Source organism: Otolemur garnettii, unplaced genomic scaffold (assembly GCF_000181295.1).
Source record: "Otolemur garnettii isolate 467f Iridium unplaced genomic scaffold, OtoGar3 scaffold00125, whole genome shotgun sequence".
Lineage (NCBI taxonomy): Eukaryota > Metazoa > Chordata > Mammalia > Primates > Galagidae > Otolemur > Otolemur garnettii.
Genome location: NW_003852520.1, coordinates 2861971 through 2872454, shown reverse-complemented (window position 1 = coordinate 2872454; position 10484 = coordinate 2861971). Strand labels below are relative to the sequence as shown.

At 32.7% G+C, this 10484-nt stretch overlaps 1 pseudogene; it reads left to right on the top strand.

Annotated features, from left to right (window-relative positions):
• The first annotated feature begins 9439 nt into the window (after positions 1 to 9439).
• On the top strand, positions 9440 to 10262 carry LOC100962604 (annotated as a pseudogene).
• Positions 10263 to 10484: the final 222 nt, after the last annotated feature.

Below are 10484 nucleotides of genomic sequence, written 5' to 3'. Positions count from 1 at the left end.
ATGTCGGGTCTATTAGTATAGAGTATAAATGTCTTAACACAATAACTAAGTAAATGAGATGAGGTATATATTAACCAGTGTGACGTAAGCATTCCTAATTCTATATGAAATCAGCATATTGTACCCCAAATATGCATTAATATATACATGATCTATGTGTTTATGATTTAATAAAAAATAAAAATAAATAAATATACCTTATGTGGCAAAATAGAAAAAGTTCCAAAATAAATAAGTAGAAGAGTTAAATTCTAGTCTTTTAAACAAATACTAATTAAGGCATATAATTGTTTGTATTCCATATACGTCTTAACACAATAACTAAGAAAATTGACATAAAGTCTATGTTAACCAGTTTGATGAAAGTATTTCAAATTATATATGAAAATACCACACTATACCCCATGATTGCATTAATGTACACAGCTATCATTTAATAAAAAAAAAGAAATAATAACTTGATGAAGTGCATAGCAAAAAAAAATTATTAAGCATTAAATAAATATATTATCTCTCTCTAAAAAAAAAGAATATTTCACCCAAGTGAGTACATTTTTTTCATCAATACATGGAATATTCTCCAGAATAGACCATATCTTGGATCACAAAACAAGTACCAACATAAGGAAAAGAAGTAGGGATTGTATCAAGTATATTTTCTTACCAAAATAGAATAAAAATGTAAATCAATAAGAAGAACCTCAGAAAAGAAATGCAAAAGAAACTAAACTACATGCTGCTGAATGATTAAGGAATCAATGAAGAAATTAAGAAAGGAAGAAAAATTTTTTTGAAACAAATAAAATAAGAAACACAATATACCATAATCTATGGGATACATTTAAAGACGTATTAAAAAGAAAGCTTATAACAATAAACATCTATATCAAGAAAATAGGAAGACTTCACATAAACAATCTAGCAATGTACCTCAAGTAGAAAATCAGGAACAAATCAAAGGCAAAATTTTTAGGAAGAAATAATAAAGCTCATAGCAGAAATAAAAAAATTCAAGACTAAGGAAATAATACAAAAGTTCAACAATATAAAAATTTGGTTTTTGAAAAAGAAAAAGAAAATCAACAAACTTTTAGCTAGCCTAAGAATAAAAAAGAGAAGTTGCAAACAAATGAAATTAGAAATAAAATAATAGACATTAAAACTGAGATTACAGAAATTGTAACTATCATTATAGAGTATTATGAACTACTATTAACAAAACTAGAAAAAATGTATACATTCTTGGACACATGCAACAGCAAAACTGATCCATGAGGAAACAAAAATACCTCAACAAATCAATGGGTTATAATATCAAAATCATAATAAAATGTGTCCCATAAAATAGAAAATCCCAGGACCTGATGGCTTCACCACTAAATTCCACTAAACATAAAAAAGAATATATACCATTTCTGCTAAAGCTTTATAAATATGTTGAAGAGAGAAGTACTTACAAATTCATTCTCTAAAGGCCACAATTACCCGGATACTGTTACTGAACACAACTCTGACTGCCCATTACTTGGGAATCTAGACTCAGAAGACAAGTGTTGGTGATAGTAAATAGGTTCATTCAGGAGCCAACACCTTGAGAAGGCAGACTATTGCCTCAAGAAAATCATCTCAGATATTTCAGGCTGACTAGATGATTTTAAAGAGAAAAGAGCTCTGGGAAACTAGGTGAAGGATCTGGCTACATGCAGGTCAGCATATCTTGTTTTGACTGTTATCTTGGGTAATGGCAATCTCGTAGTTTAGACTGAATCGGCTATACTGCAATAGAATTGAAGCTTTACTGTTTAGCATTTTTCTCATGGAGTAGAGTCCCATAATCTTGGTTTCAGGGTAAGTGGTTCAAAGTTAGTTCCTTTGGATTCTCAAACAAGCACAAAATTAGACACTGTAAAAGAAAGAATTATTAGTGAGATTTAAGATGGAGTGACTCTTACTGTGTTACTGGTACAATTCCAAATCCAGGCAGGCAAGAATATGAAGAAAAGTACAGGCCAATTTCACGGATGAACACATATGCAAAAATCCTTAATAAAATGCTAGCAAACTGAATTCAACAATAAACTAAGATGATAATTCACCATGATTGAGATTCCTCTCAGTGTAACAAGGATGATTCAGCATACACAAATCAATAAATGTGATATATTCCATTAAAAAAATTAAAAACAAAAACCATACAATCATTTTAATATAAGCTAAAATAGTGTTCAATAAAATTCAACTTCTTTTTAAAATTTCAGATTGATATGAGGGTACAAATGTTTAGGTTACATTGTTTTCATTTCTAAGGTAAAGGTCAAGTTGTAGTTGAGCATTTGCCTCAGCTACTCTTTTTATCATACACATTAGGTGAGAACTTATCAATCCCTCTGTCCCTTTCTTCTCTCCCTCCTTCCCCTTCCCTCTCACTAGAATATAGTCATGTTTTACTTTTATGTGTGTGTGTAGTTGCTTATATATGTTTTCATATTAGTATTGAGTACATTGGATACTTGCATTTCCATCCTTGTGATGCTTTACTTAGGAGGATGTTCTCCAAATCCATCCAAGTAAATACAAAAGATTTAAAATCTCCATCTTTTTATGGCTGAATAGTAGTCCATGGTATACACATACAACAGATTGTTAATCCAATCATGTGTTGATGGAAATTTGGGTTGCTTCCACATCCTTATGATTGTGAATTGAACTTCAATAAGCAATATAATACAAAAGTCCTTGTGTGGGCCTGGATCCCCACAACATTTGCTGAGATCTGCACTGAAGGCAGTTGACATGAGAAAAAACTCAGACTCAGTTATTTCAGATGAAATAATTGATGGGAGCCTGTGAGAAGTATACACTATAACTAGTAGCATCTAGCAAACACAGGAGTACCCATTCTCCCAAAGGTCACTTTATTCAGTTAAAAACCATAAATCATGTTGACAACATAAAGTTAATTTTAGTTATTCAAAGCAAGGTTCCCCAAATAATCATTAATAATCAGAAAAAGAGAAACAAAAGAAGGGAAATCATGCAAGCACATCATGTGATTACAACATATACTTTACAAATTGGGGGGTAAACTTTCCTAATTTACTTCAGTGTTTCCTATCTATACCTGGGCAGGACTCAGGTGGTAGTAATCTTTAGTTGCTAAGCATTCCGTTCTCAGCCACAAGATATTAACTGGACTGTGCAGCACCTGGAGGGACAGGGTCTTGGACTGCTACCCCTGAGCCGCCAAGTGCCAGACACTGTATTGTGCATCAGGCTATTGCTAGCTTTTATTATGATGTGTCAGCACTTATGGGGTTTGAGGAATTTTGACTCTGGTCAACAAGTCCTCCAGAAATATCTGGTTTAAACTACCCTATAAATCTAACTCCCACAGCTACTTCTGGTAAAATGGTTTTTGTTCTTCTGGGTAGATACCTAGTAATGGGATTGCAGGATCAAATGGATAGTCTAGTTTTCATTCTTTGAGAATTTTCCATACTTCTTCCTATAGAAGTTGTATTAGGTTAAAATCTCACCAACAGTGTAGAAGTGTTCCCTTCTCTCCACATCCATTCCAGCATCTGTAGGTTTGGGATTTTTGTGATGTGGGCTATTCTCATTTGGGGTTAGGTAATATCTCAGAGTGGTTTTGATTTGTATTTCTCTGATGATTAGAGATTATGAGCATCATGTGTTTATTGACCATTCATCTGTCTTCAGAGACGTTTCTGTTCAAGTTCTTCACCCACCTATAAATGGGTTTGTATGTTCTTTTCTTGTTGATTTGTTTGAGTTATCTGCAGATTCTAGTTATCAGCCCTTTGTCAGATTCATAGCATGGAAATACTTTCTCCTATTCTGAAGGCTGTTTGTTTGCTTTAGTTGTGGTACCCTTAGCTGTGAAAAAGCATTTCAGCTTCATCATGTCCCATTTATTTATTTTTAGTGTTGCTGCAATTACCAAGAAGGTCTTCTTCATAAAATCTTTCCTGAGCTTATTTTGGCAAGAGTTTTTTCCACACTTTATTGTAGGATTTTTACTGGTTTTTGTTTTAAATTTAAATCTTTTATTCAGCATGAGTTGATTTTTATTAGTGGTGAGAGATGCAAATCCAATTTCAGTCTTCTACATGTCACTAACCAGTTCTCCCAGAACCATTTATTAAATGGTCAACTTTTTGATTATGATAAAATTCTCAATAAACTAAGCATAGAACAAAGAACTTCAAAATAATAATGGCCTTATATGATATATCCACAGCTAACAGTGTACTAAATGAAGAAAAATTGAAAGCCTTTCCTCTACAATCTGAAAAAAGACAAGGATGCCCACTTTCACCACTTTTATTCAATACAATACTGGAAGTACCAGCTAGAACAATAGATAAGAGAAAAACACAAATGACAATGAAACTGCTCAAGAAGTCAAATAAGCCTTGTTTGCAGATTGCACAGTCTTATACTTAGAAAAACCTAAAGACTCAACCAAAAAAACTATTAAAACCAACAAGCAAATTTAATGAAGGTGCAGAAAACAAAATTAACGTACAAATATCAGTAGCATTTATACTTATCAAAAATGATCAAACTGAAAAAGAAATCAATAAATCATCATCTTATTTACAATAGCTAAAAAGAGTATAAAATGCCTAATAGTCAATTTAACCAAAGATATGAAAGGTCTAAACATGTAAAAGTATAAATTATTGATGAAAGAAACTGAAAAGGACACAAAAATGGAAAGATATTTTATGCTCATTAACATAGTTACAAATGACAATACTATCCAAGTCAATTTACATATTTAATGCAATGCCTATCAAAATATCAATAACTTTTTTTGCAAAATTAGAAAAAGAGAATTCTATGAGTCATGTGGAACCATGAAAGATCTTGTGTAGCTGAAGCAATTCTGAGCAAAAGAACAAAGCAGGAGGCACCACACTACCTGACATCAAAATATTCTATAAAGCTATAGTAATCAAAGCAGCATGGAATGGGATTTAAAACAGATATGAACCAAAAGAAAAGAATAGATGACCCCAATATAAATTGACACATTCACAGCTAACTCATATTCTACAAAGATATCAAGAACATACACTGGGGAATGAACATTTTCTTCAGTAAATGGTGATGGGAAAACTGGATGATCCACATATGGAAGAATAAGATTAAAACCATATCCTTCACCATGTACAAAAATAAAAACAAAATGCATTAAACTCTTAAATCTAAGACATGAACTTATAAAACTACTGAAAAAATGCAGTCAAGAAATTCTCCATGACTTCATTCTGGGAAAATATTTATTTTGTAAGAGCTCAAAAACATAGGCAACCGAATGAAAATAGATAAATGTGATCACATCAAACTAAGAAATTTCTGCATAGCTAAGGAAACAATCAAGAAAGTGAAGAGACACCACAGAATTTCAGAAAATATTTTCAAACTATTCATCTGACAAGGGGTTAATATGCAGAATATATAAGGCACTGAAACAACATAGCAGCAAAAATGCAAATAATTCAATAAGCAATAAATTGGAATATATACAATTATAAAAAAAGGAGATACAAATGAGTACCAGGTACATGAAAAGAAGTTCAACATCAGTAATCATCAGAAAAATGCAAATAAAAATCACTAGATATCATCTCACCCCGGTTAAAATGGCTTTCATCCAAAAGGAAATAATGCTCTCAAAGATGTGTAGAAAAGAGAAACTCTTATGCACTGTTGCTGGGAATGCAAATTAGTATAGCTACTATGGAAAAGGGTATGGAAGTTCCTTAAAAAACTAAAAACAGAACTACCATATGATCCCTCAATTTCACTATTATATATGTGTGTGTCTATATATATGTGTATATATATATATATATATATAAAACAGAAAATCAATACATCAAAGATATATCTTTATTCCCACGTTCATTGCACCACTATTGACATAGCCAAAATATGGACTGCACCTACGTATCCATCAATGGACAAATAAGTAAAGATAATATGGTAGAAAGAATGAGAGCCCATTATTTTCAGCGACATGGATGAAATTGGAAGTCTATATTGTAAATGAAGCAAGCCAGGCACAAAAAGAAAAATAGCACATGTTCTCACTCAATGTGTGGGAGGACAAAGTGCATCTCATGAAGATGGAGAGTACATCAGTGCTTTATAAAGCCTGAGAATCATAAAGGGGGATAAATAGAATTTGATTAATGGTTAAAAATATTTAATTTGGCAGAAGAAATAAGACCTCATGTTTGATAGATCAGTGTGGTTACTATAGTTTACAGTAACTTATTGTACATTTCAAAATAGCTGTGTTTCCAGCATAAAGATAGAATGAACATTTACTTTGATGGACATCCCAATTCTACTAATTTAACTTTTACAAATTATGCATAGTATGAATATGTTAAATTATCATATGTGCACCCAATATGTGTACATGTACCATGGATCAATAAGACATATTTTAGGAAAACAGTAATAAGTCACATTAATAGTCTTTACCCTTGATACGATATGATAATCGTGATATTTTGCATCTGTGTTCCTCTTAATAGAAGCACAAAAACACATAGCCACAGTTCATTAAGAAATCAGAAAAGTCCCAGCTGATGAATTTTATACAGGATACCTAACAACTACTTCTCAAAGCTAACAAGTCATCAAAACCAAGGAAAAATATGAGAGATTGTCCCAGCAAGGAAGAGCTTAAGGAAACATTATAACTACATGTAATATGGTATCCTGGATGGTATCCTTGAATACAAAAAGGAAATTAGATGAAAGCTAAGGGACTCTTAAGAAAAGTTGGGTTTTAATTAATAAAAAATGTTTAGTATTGATTCATTAATTGTAACAAATGTACCATCCCAATGTAAGGTGTTAGTAATAGAGGAATCTGAGTGTAGGGTATGAAGGAATTCTCTCAACTATCTTTGTTATAATTTTGCAAATATGAAAATTATTCTAAAATAAACCATATTTTAAAGTATAATCTCCCTGGAGTTATTATAAGAAATTATTATAAGAAAATAACTTCTAAAGATATAAGAACAGTCAGATATAAAAACTCAGAATGACAATAATCAAGTCACTACTTGCATTTTACATTGATTTGACATAAATTTGAAGAATTTTAGAGTAAATGTGTTAGGACAAATGATAACAATCACAGATGTTCATAAAGTTGTCAATTTTTCTCTAATTCACTAGCCACTATCGGCAGGTGCTGACATAATGTAGCAGCTGCCAACACCAGAAGGTGCCATATCCCATGAGTACAAATAATGAGTCCTTATTCCTTAACAAACAAAACTAGATCATCTTCATTAAGTGAGTTTGTAATTCTCTTTTTATAAGGAAAAATACATACTGTCATGTGGAAAGTGATTTTTAGTCCTCTTTTCTTCATCTGGACCCTCGGTCAATAGTGCAATGGTTCCTAGAATAGGAAACAAAAGTAGACATTTATTTATATAAATGATTTATATAACCATTTTTTTGTTCTGTGTATTGTTCTTTGGGGATTTTTGTCAGGTTTGAGTGATGAAGAGTTTAATTACTCTCTTTTTTCTTTATTTGTATATTTTGCTGCAAAAAGAGAATGTGGCATAAAAGAGACAATTTCAAGGCCAAATAAGATTTGAGGAATTTCTTATAGTTAAGCCTCAATTTGTTTGCCTTTACTTTATAAAAAAGTTATAGAGAAGAACTAAGACTGATAATATTTGTTTGTATTATACTTGTGAAAGTTTACTGTTTATGAAATGGAGGTCTATTTTTTTCCTTCTCACGTAATTAAAAAGTAATCTTTCACACGTGTAAAGTTATGCAGATTTCAGTGTAATAGAATCATTGTCTTCTAAAAAGTCTTTGAGTGTTCTCTTATTTGTACTTACAGGGTTTAAATGTGTGACTTTCATGGCACATGTAAACCTTTTATTAAATACAGTAGAACCTCTGTAAGTTGACTGCCCAAAGGACTGAAACAAACTGGTGAACATAGAGAGGTGGTCAACATAAGGAACTTCTATTGAGTACATGTGGTGCATGTCTGGTCTATGAAAATTAGGCCAACTTAAGAAGGTGCTCAATGTAAGGAGGTAGTTAACTACAGAGGTCCTACTGTATTATTAATATATGCTAAAGCTAATATAGTTACTAAGTTTTGAATGTGTTCCCCCAAATTCATGTGTTGGAAAGTTAATTGTCAATGGAACAGCATTAGGAAGTGAGGGTTTTAGGAGGCTCAGCCCTCATGAATACAAAAATACAGTAATTGCAGGAGTTAGTTCAAATGCAGATTCTCATGAAAGTGAAATCAGCTCCCTCTTGAATTCCCTTTCACAGGTGTTCATTTGTTTTGTGGATTCTCCACCATTTTATATCTGATGCAATGTGAAAGCCCATGCAAGAAGCTGCTACCATGCCCTTTGGTGTTTCAACCTCCAGAACTATGAGGCAAATAAACTTCTATTGTTTATAATTTACTCCGTCTGTATTGCTTTGTTATAGCAAGAGAAAAAGGATTAAGACAACTCCACATAATTTTTTCTAAATTTCAGTATTTTAAAAATAAATAGTAATTTTATAAATATTATTCAAACATGATGATTTGTAAAAAAGTATTATAAAATTCATAAGTTGAATAAAATTGAAAATTTATTATCAGTGATACATTATTTTACATTCTTTTTTTTTTTTGCATTTTTTGGCTGGGGCTGGGTTTGAACCCACCACCTCCAGTATATCGGCCCGGAGCCCTACTCCTTTGAGCCATAGGCGCCACCCTATCTTACATTCTGAAGAGCAATCTAGGAAAGATATAGAGACATGGATTGGGAAAAAGAACAAGAAAATTGTTTTCATTGGAGAAACCACCAACTTTTATTGGAGAAAACTCCAGTATCTCCAGTCTATCTCTAGATAATAGTTGTGGCATATACTTAATAAAATAAAAGCATTAATGTCAAAATATCACAAAATAGATTGAAATAGTTGGGGGAAAAAGTCTTAGACCGAACTAGACACTGTTTATTTTGCAGCACATGATATTTGGAAGGTTTACTTAAAAACATTTAATATCAACTAATTTTTGTTCTATTATGAAAATTCTAAAAGAAATGAATTATTAAAAGTCCATCAAATGTTAAGGTAAACAGGCTGAGCATGTTAACTCATGCTCATATTTATTATTTCTTCAAAATACAATCACTACCTAATAATCATGATCTATTGATAATGCTAATTGATTGAGAATGCATAGGAACTACTATTTATTGCCATTTGACAGTGTGGTTTCTAGCATATTTTTGTCAAATTTTGTTTTAGCCTGTCACCATACCCCATTTTTTAACTTGTACTTCCTCCAGAATAGAAATTGGGAACTTTGGCTTCTGCCCTAATGGGAGCTTGTGCCACCATGGCCTATCAAGGAGTTGTGGGCATTTTCTTCCTCTCTGCTCTCCCCCTCTTGTGTCTGGAGCTCTGGCATGAGATCTCAGATATAAGAATTAAAGATTTCATTTTGCTGTGTGGCCAGATTTTCTTACTGCTTGTTCTTCTTACTTTAATCATTTCTGTGACTACTTCATGGCTTAACTCATTTAAATCTTCCAAAGTTTATCTGAAAGAAGAAGAAAAGAATGAGAAAAGGCAAAAACTTGTGAGAAAAAAATAAGAGAAAGATACAAAGTGAAAAGATAACAAATACAAATACAAGGGGAATGTTTTAAAACCTCACCAGGACATGAAATTCAAAAACCCAGAGGAGCGTTTTTATCAAATGACGAGTGAAACCTGGAAGTTAAGCAATGGTCACAAACTTGAGGGTGATGAAGATTCGGCGCTTGAACATGCGAGTCAGACATCTTTCAAAACATCAGAGAAGCAGCAAAGAGACAGAGCTTGCCCAAGCCTTTGACCCAAGCTCCACTACCTGCTGAACAGCCCACGCAGAAGGAGATTGATTTACCTAAAGAACCACCTGAAATGGCTGAAGAACTAGTTACTGTTGCTGTCCGATGTCCGAGTGGGAGTGTCCAGAGGGGAAGGTTTTTTAAATCATGTAGTTTACAGGTTTTATTTGACTGGATGATAAGAATTGGATACCACACATCCCTTTACAGCCTTTTACTCTCCTCCCTAGATGGCCTCTGGAAGTGGACAGAGGATTGTCACTAGAGGATGTAGGGATTATTGTGGACACTGTGCTCAACCAGGAAGAGAAAGAGCAGAGCCACTAGAAGAGTAATAAGAACCACCTGTTCTATATAAAATCAGTTATGCCAGATCTTAGAGGACAATAAAGACTTCACACTGAACCCCTGCTCTACCTTGACTGAGTACAAGGCAGGAAACACTTTTAATTTTGTTAACCATGGAAATATCAACATGAAAGATTAGAGAAGTATTGTTCTCTCACATAATCTGTGCAATGTGCCCATCTTATGATGTATAAATGAGAG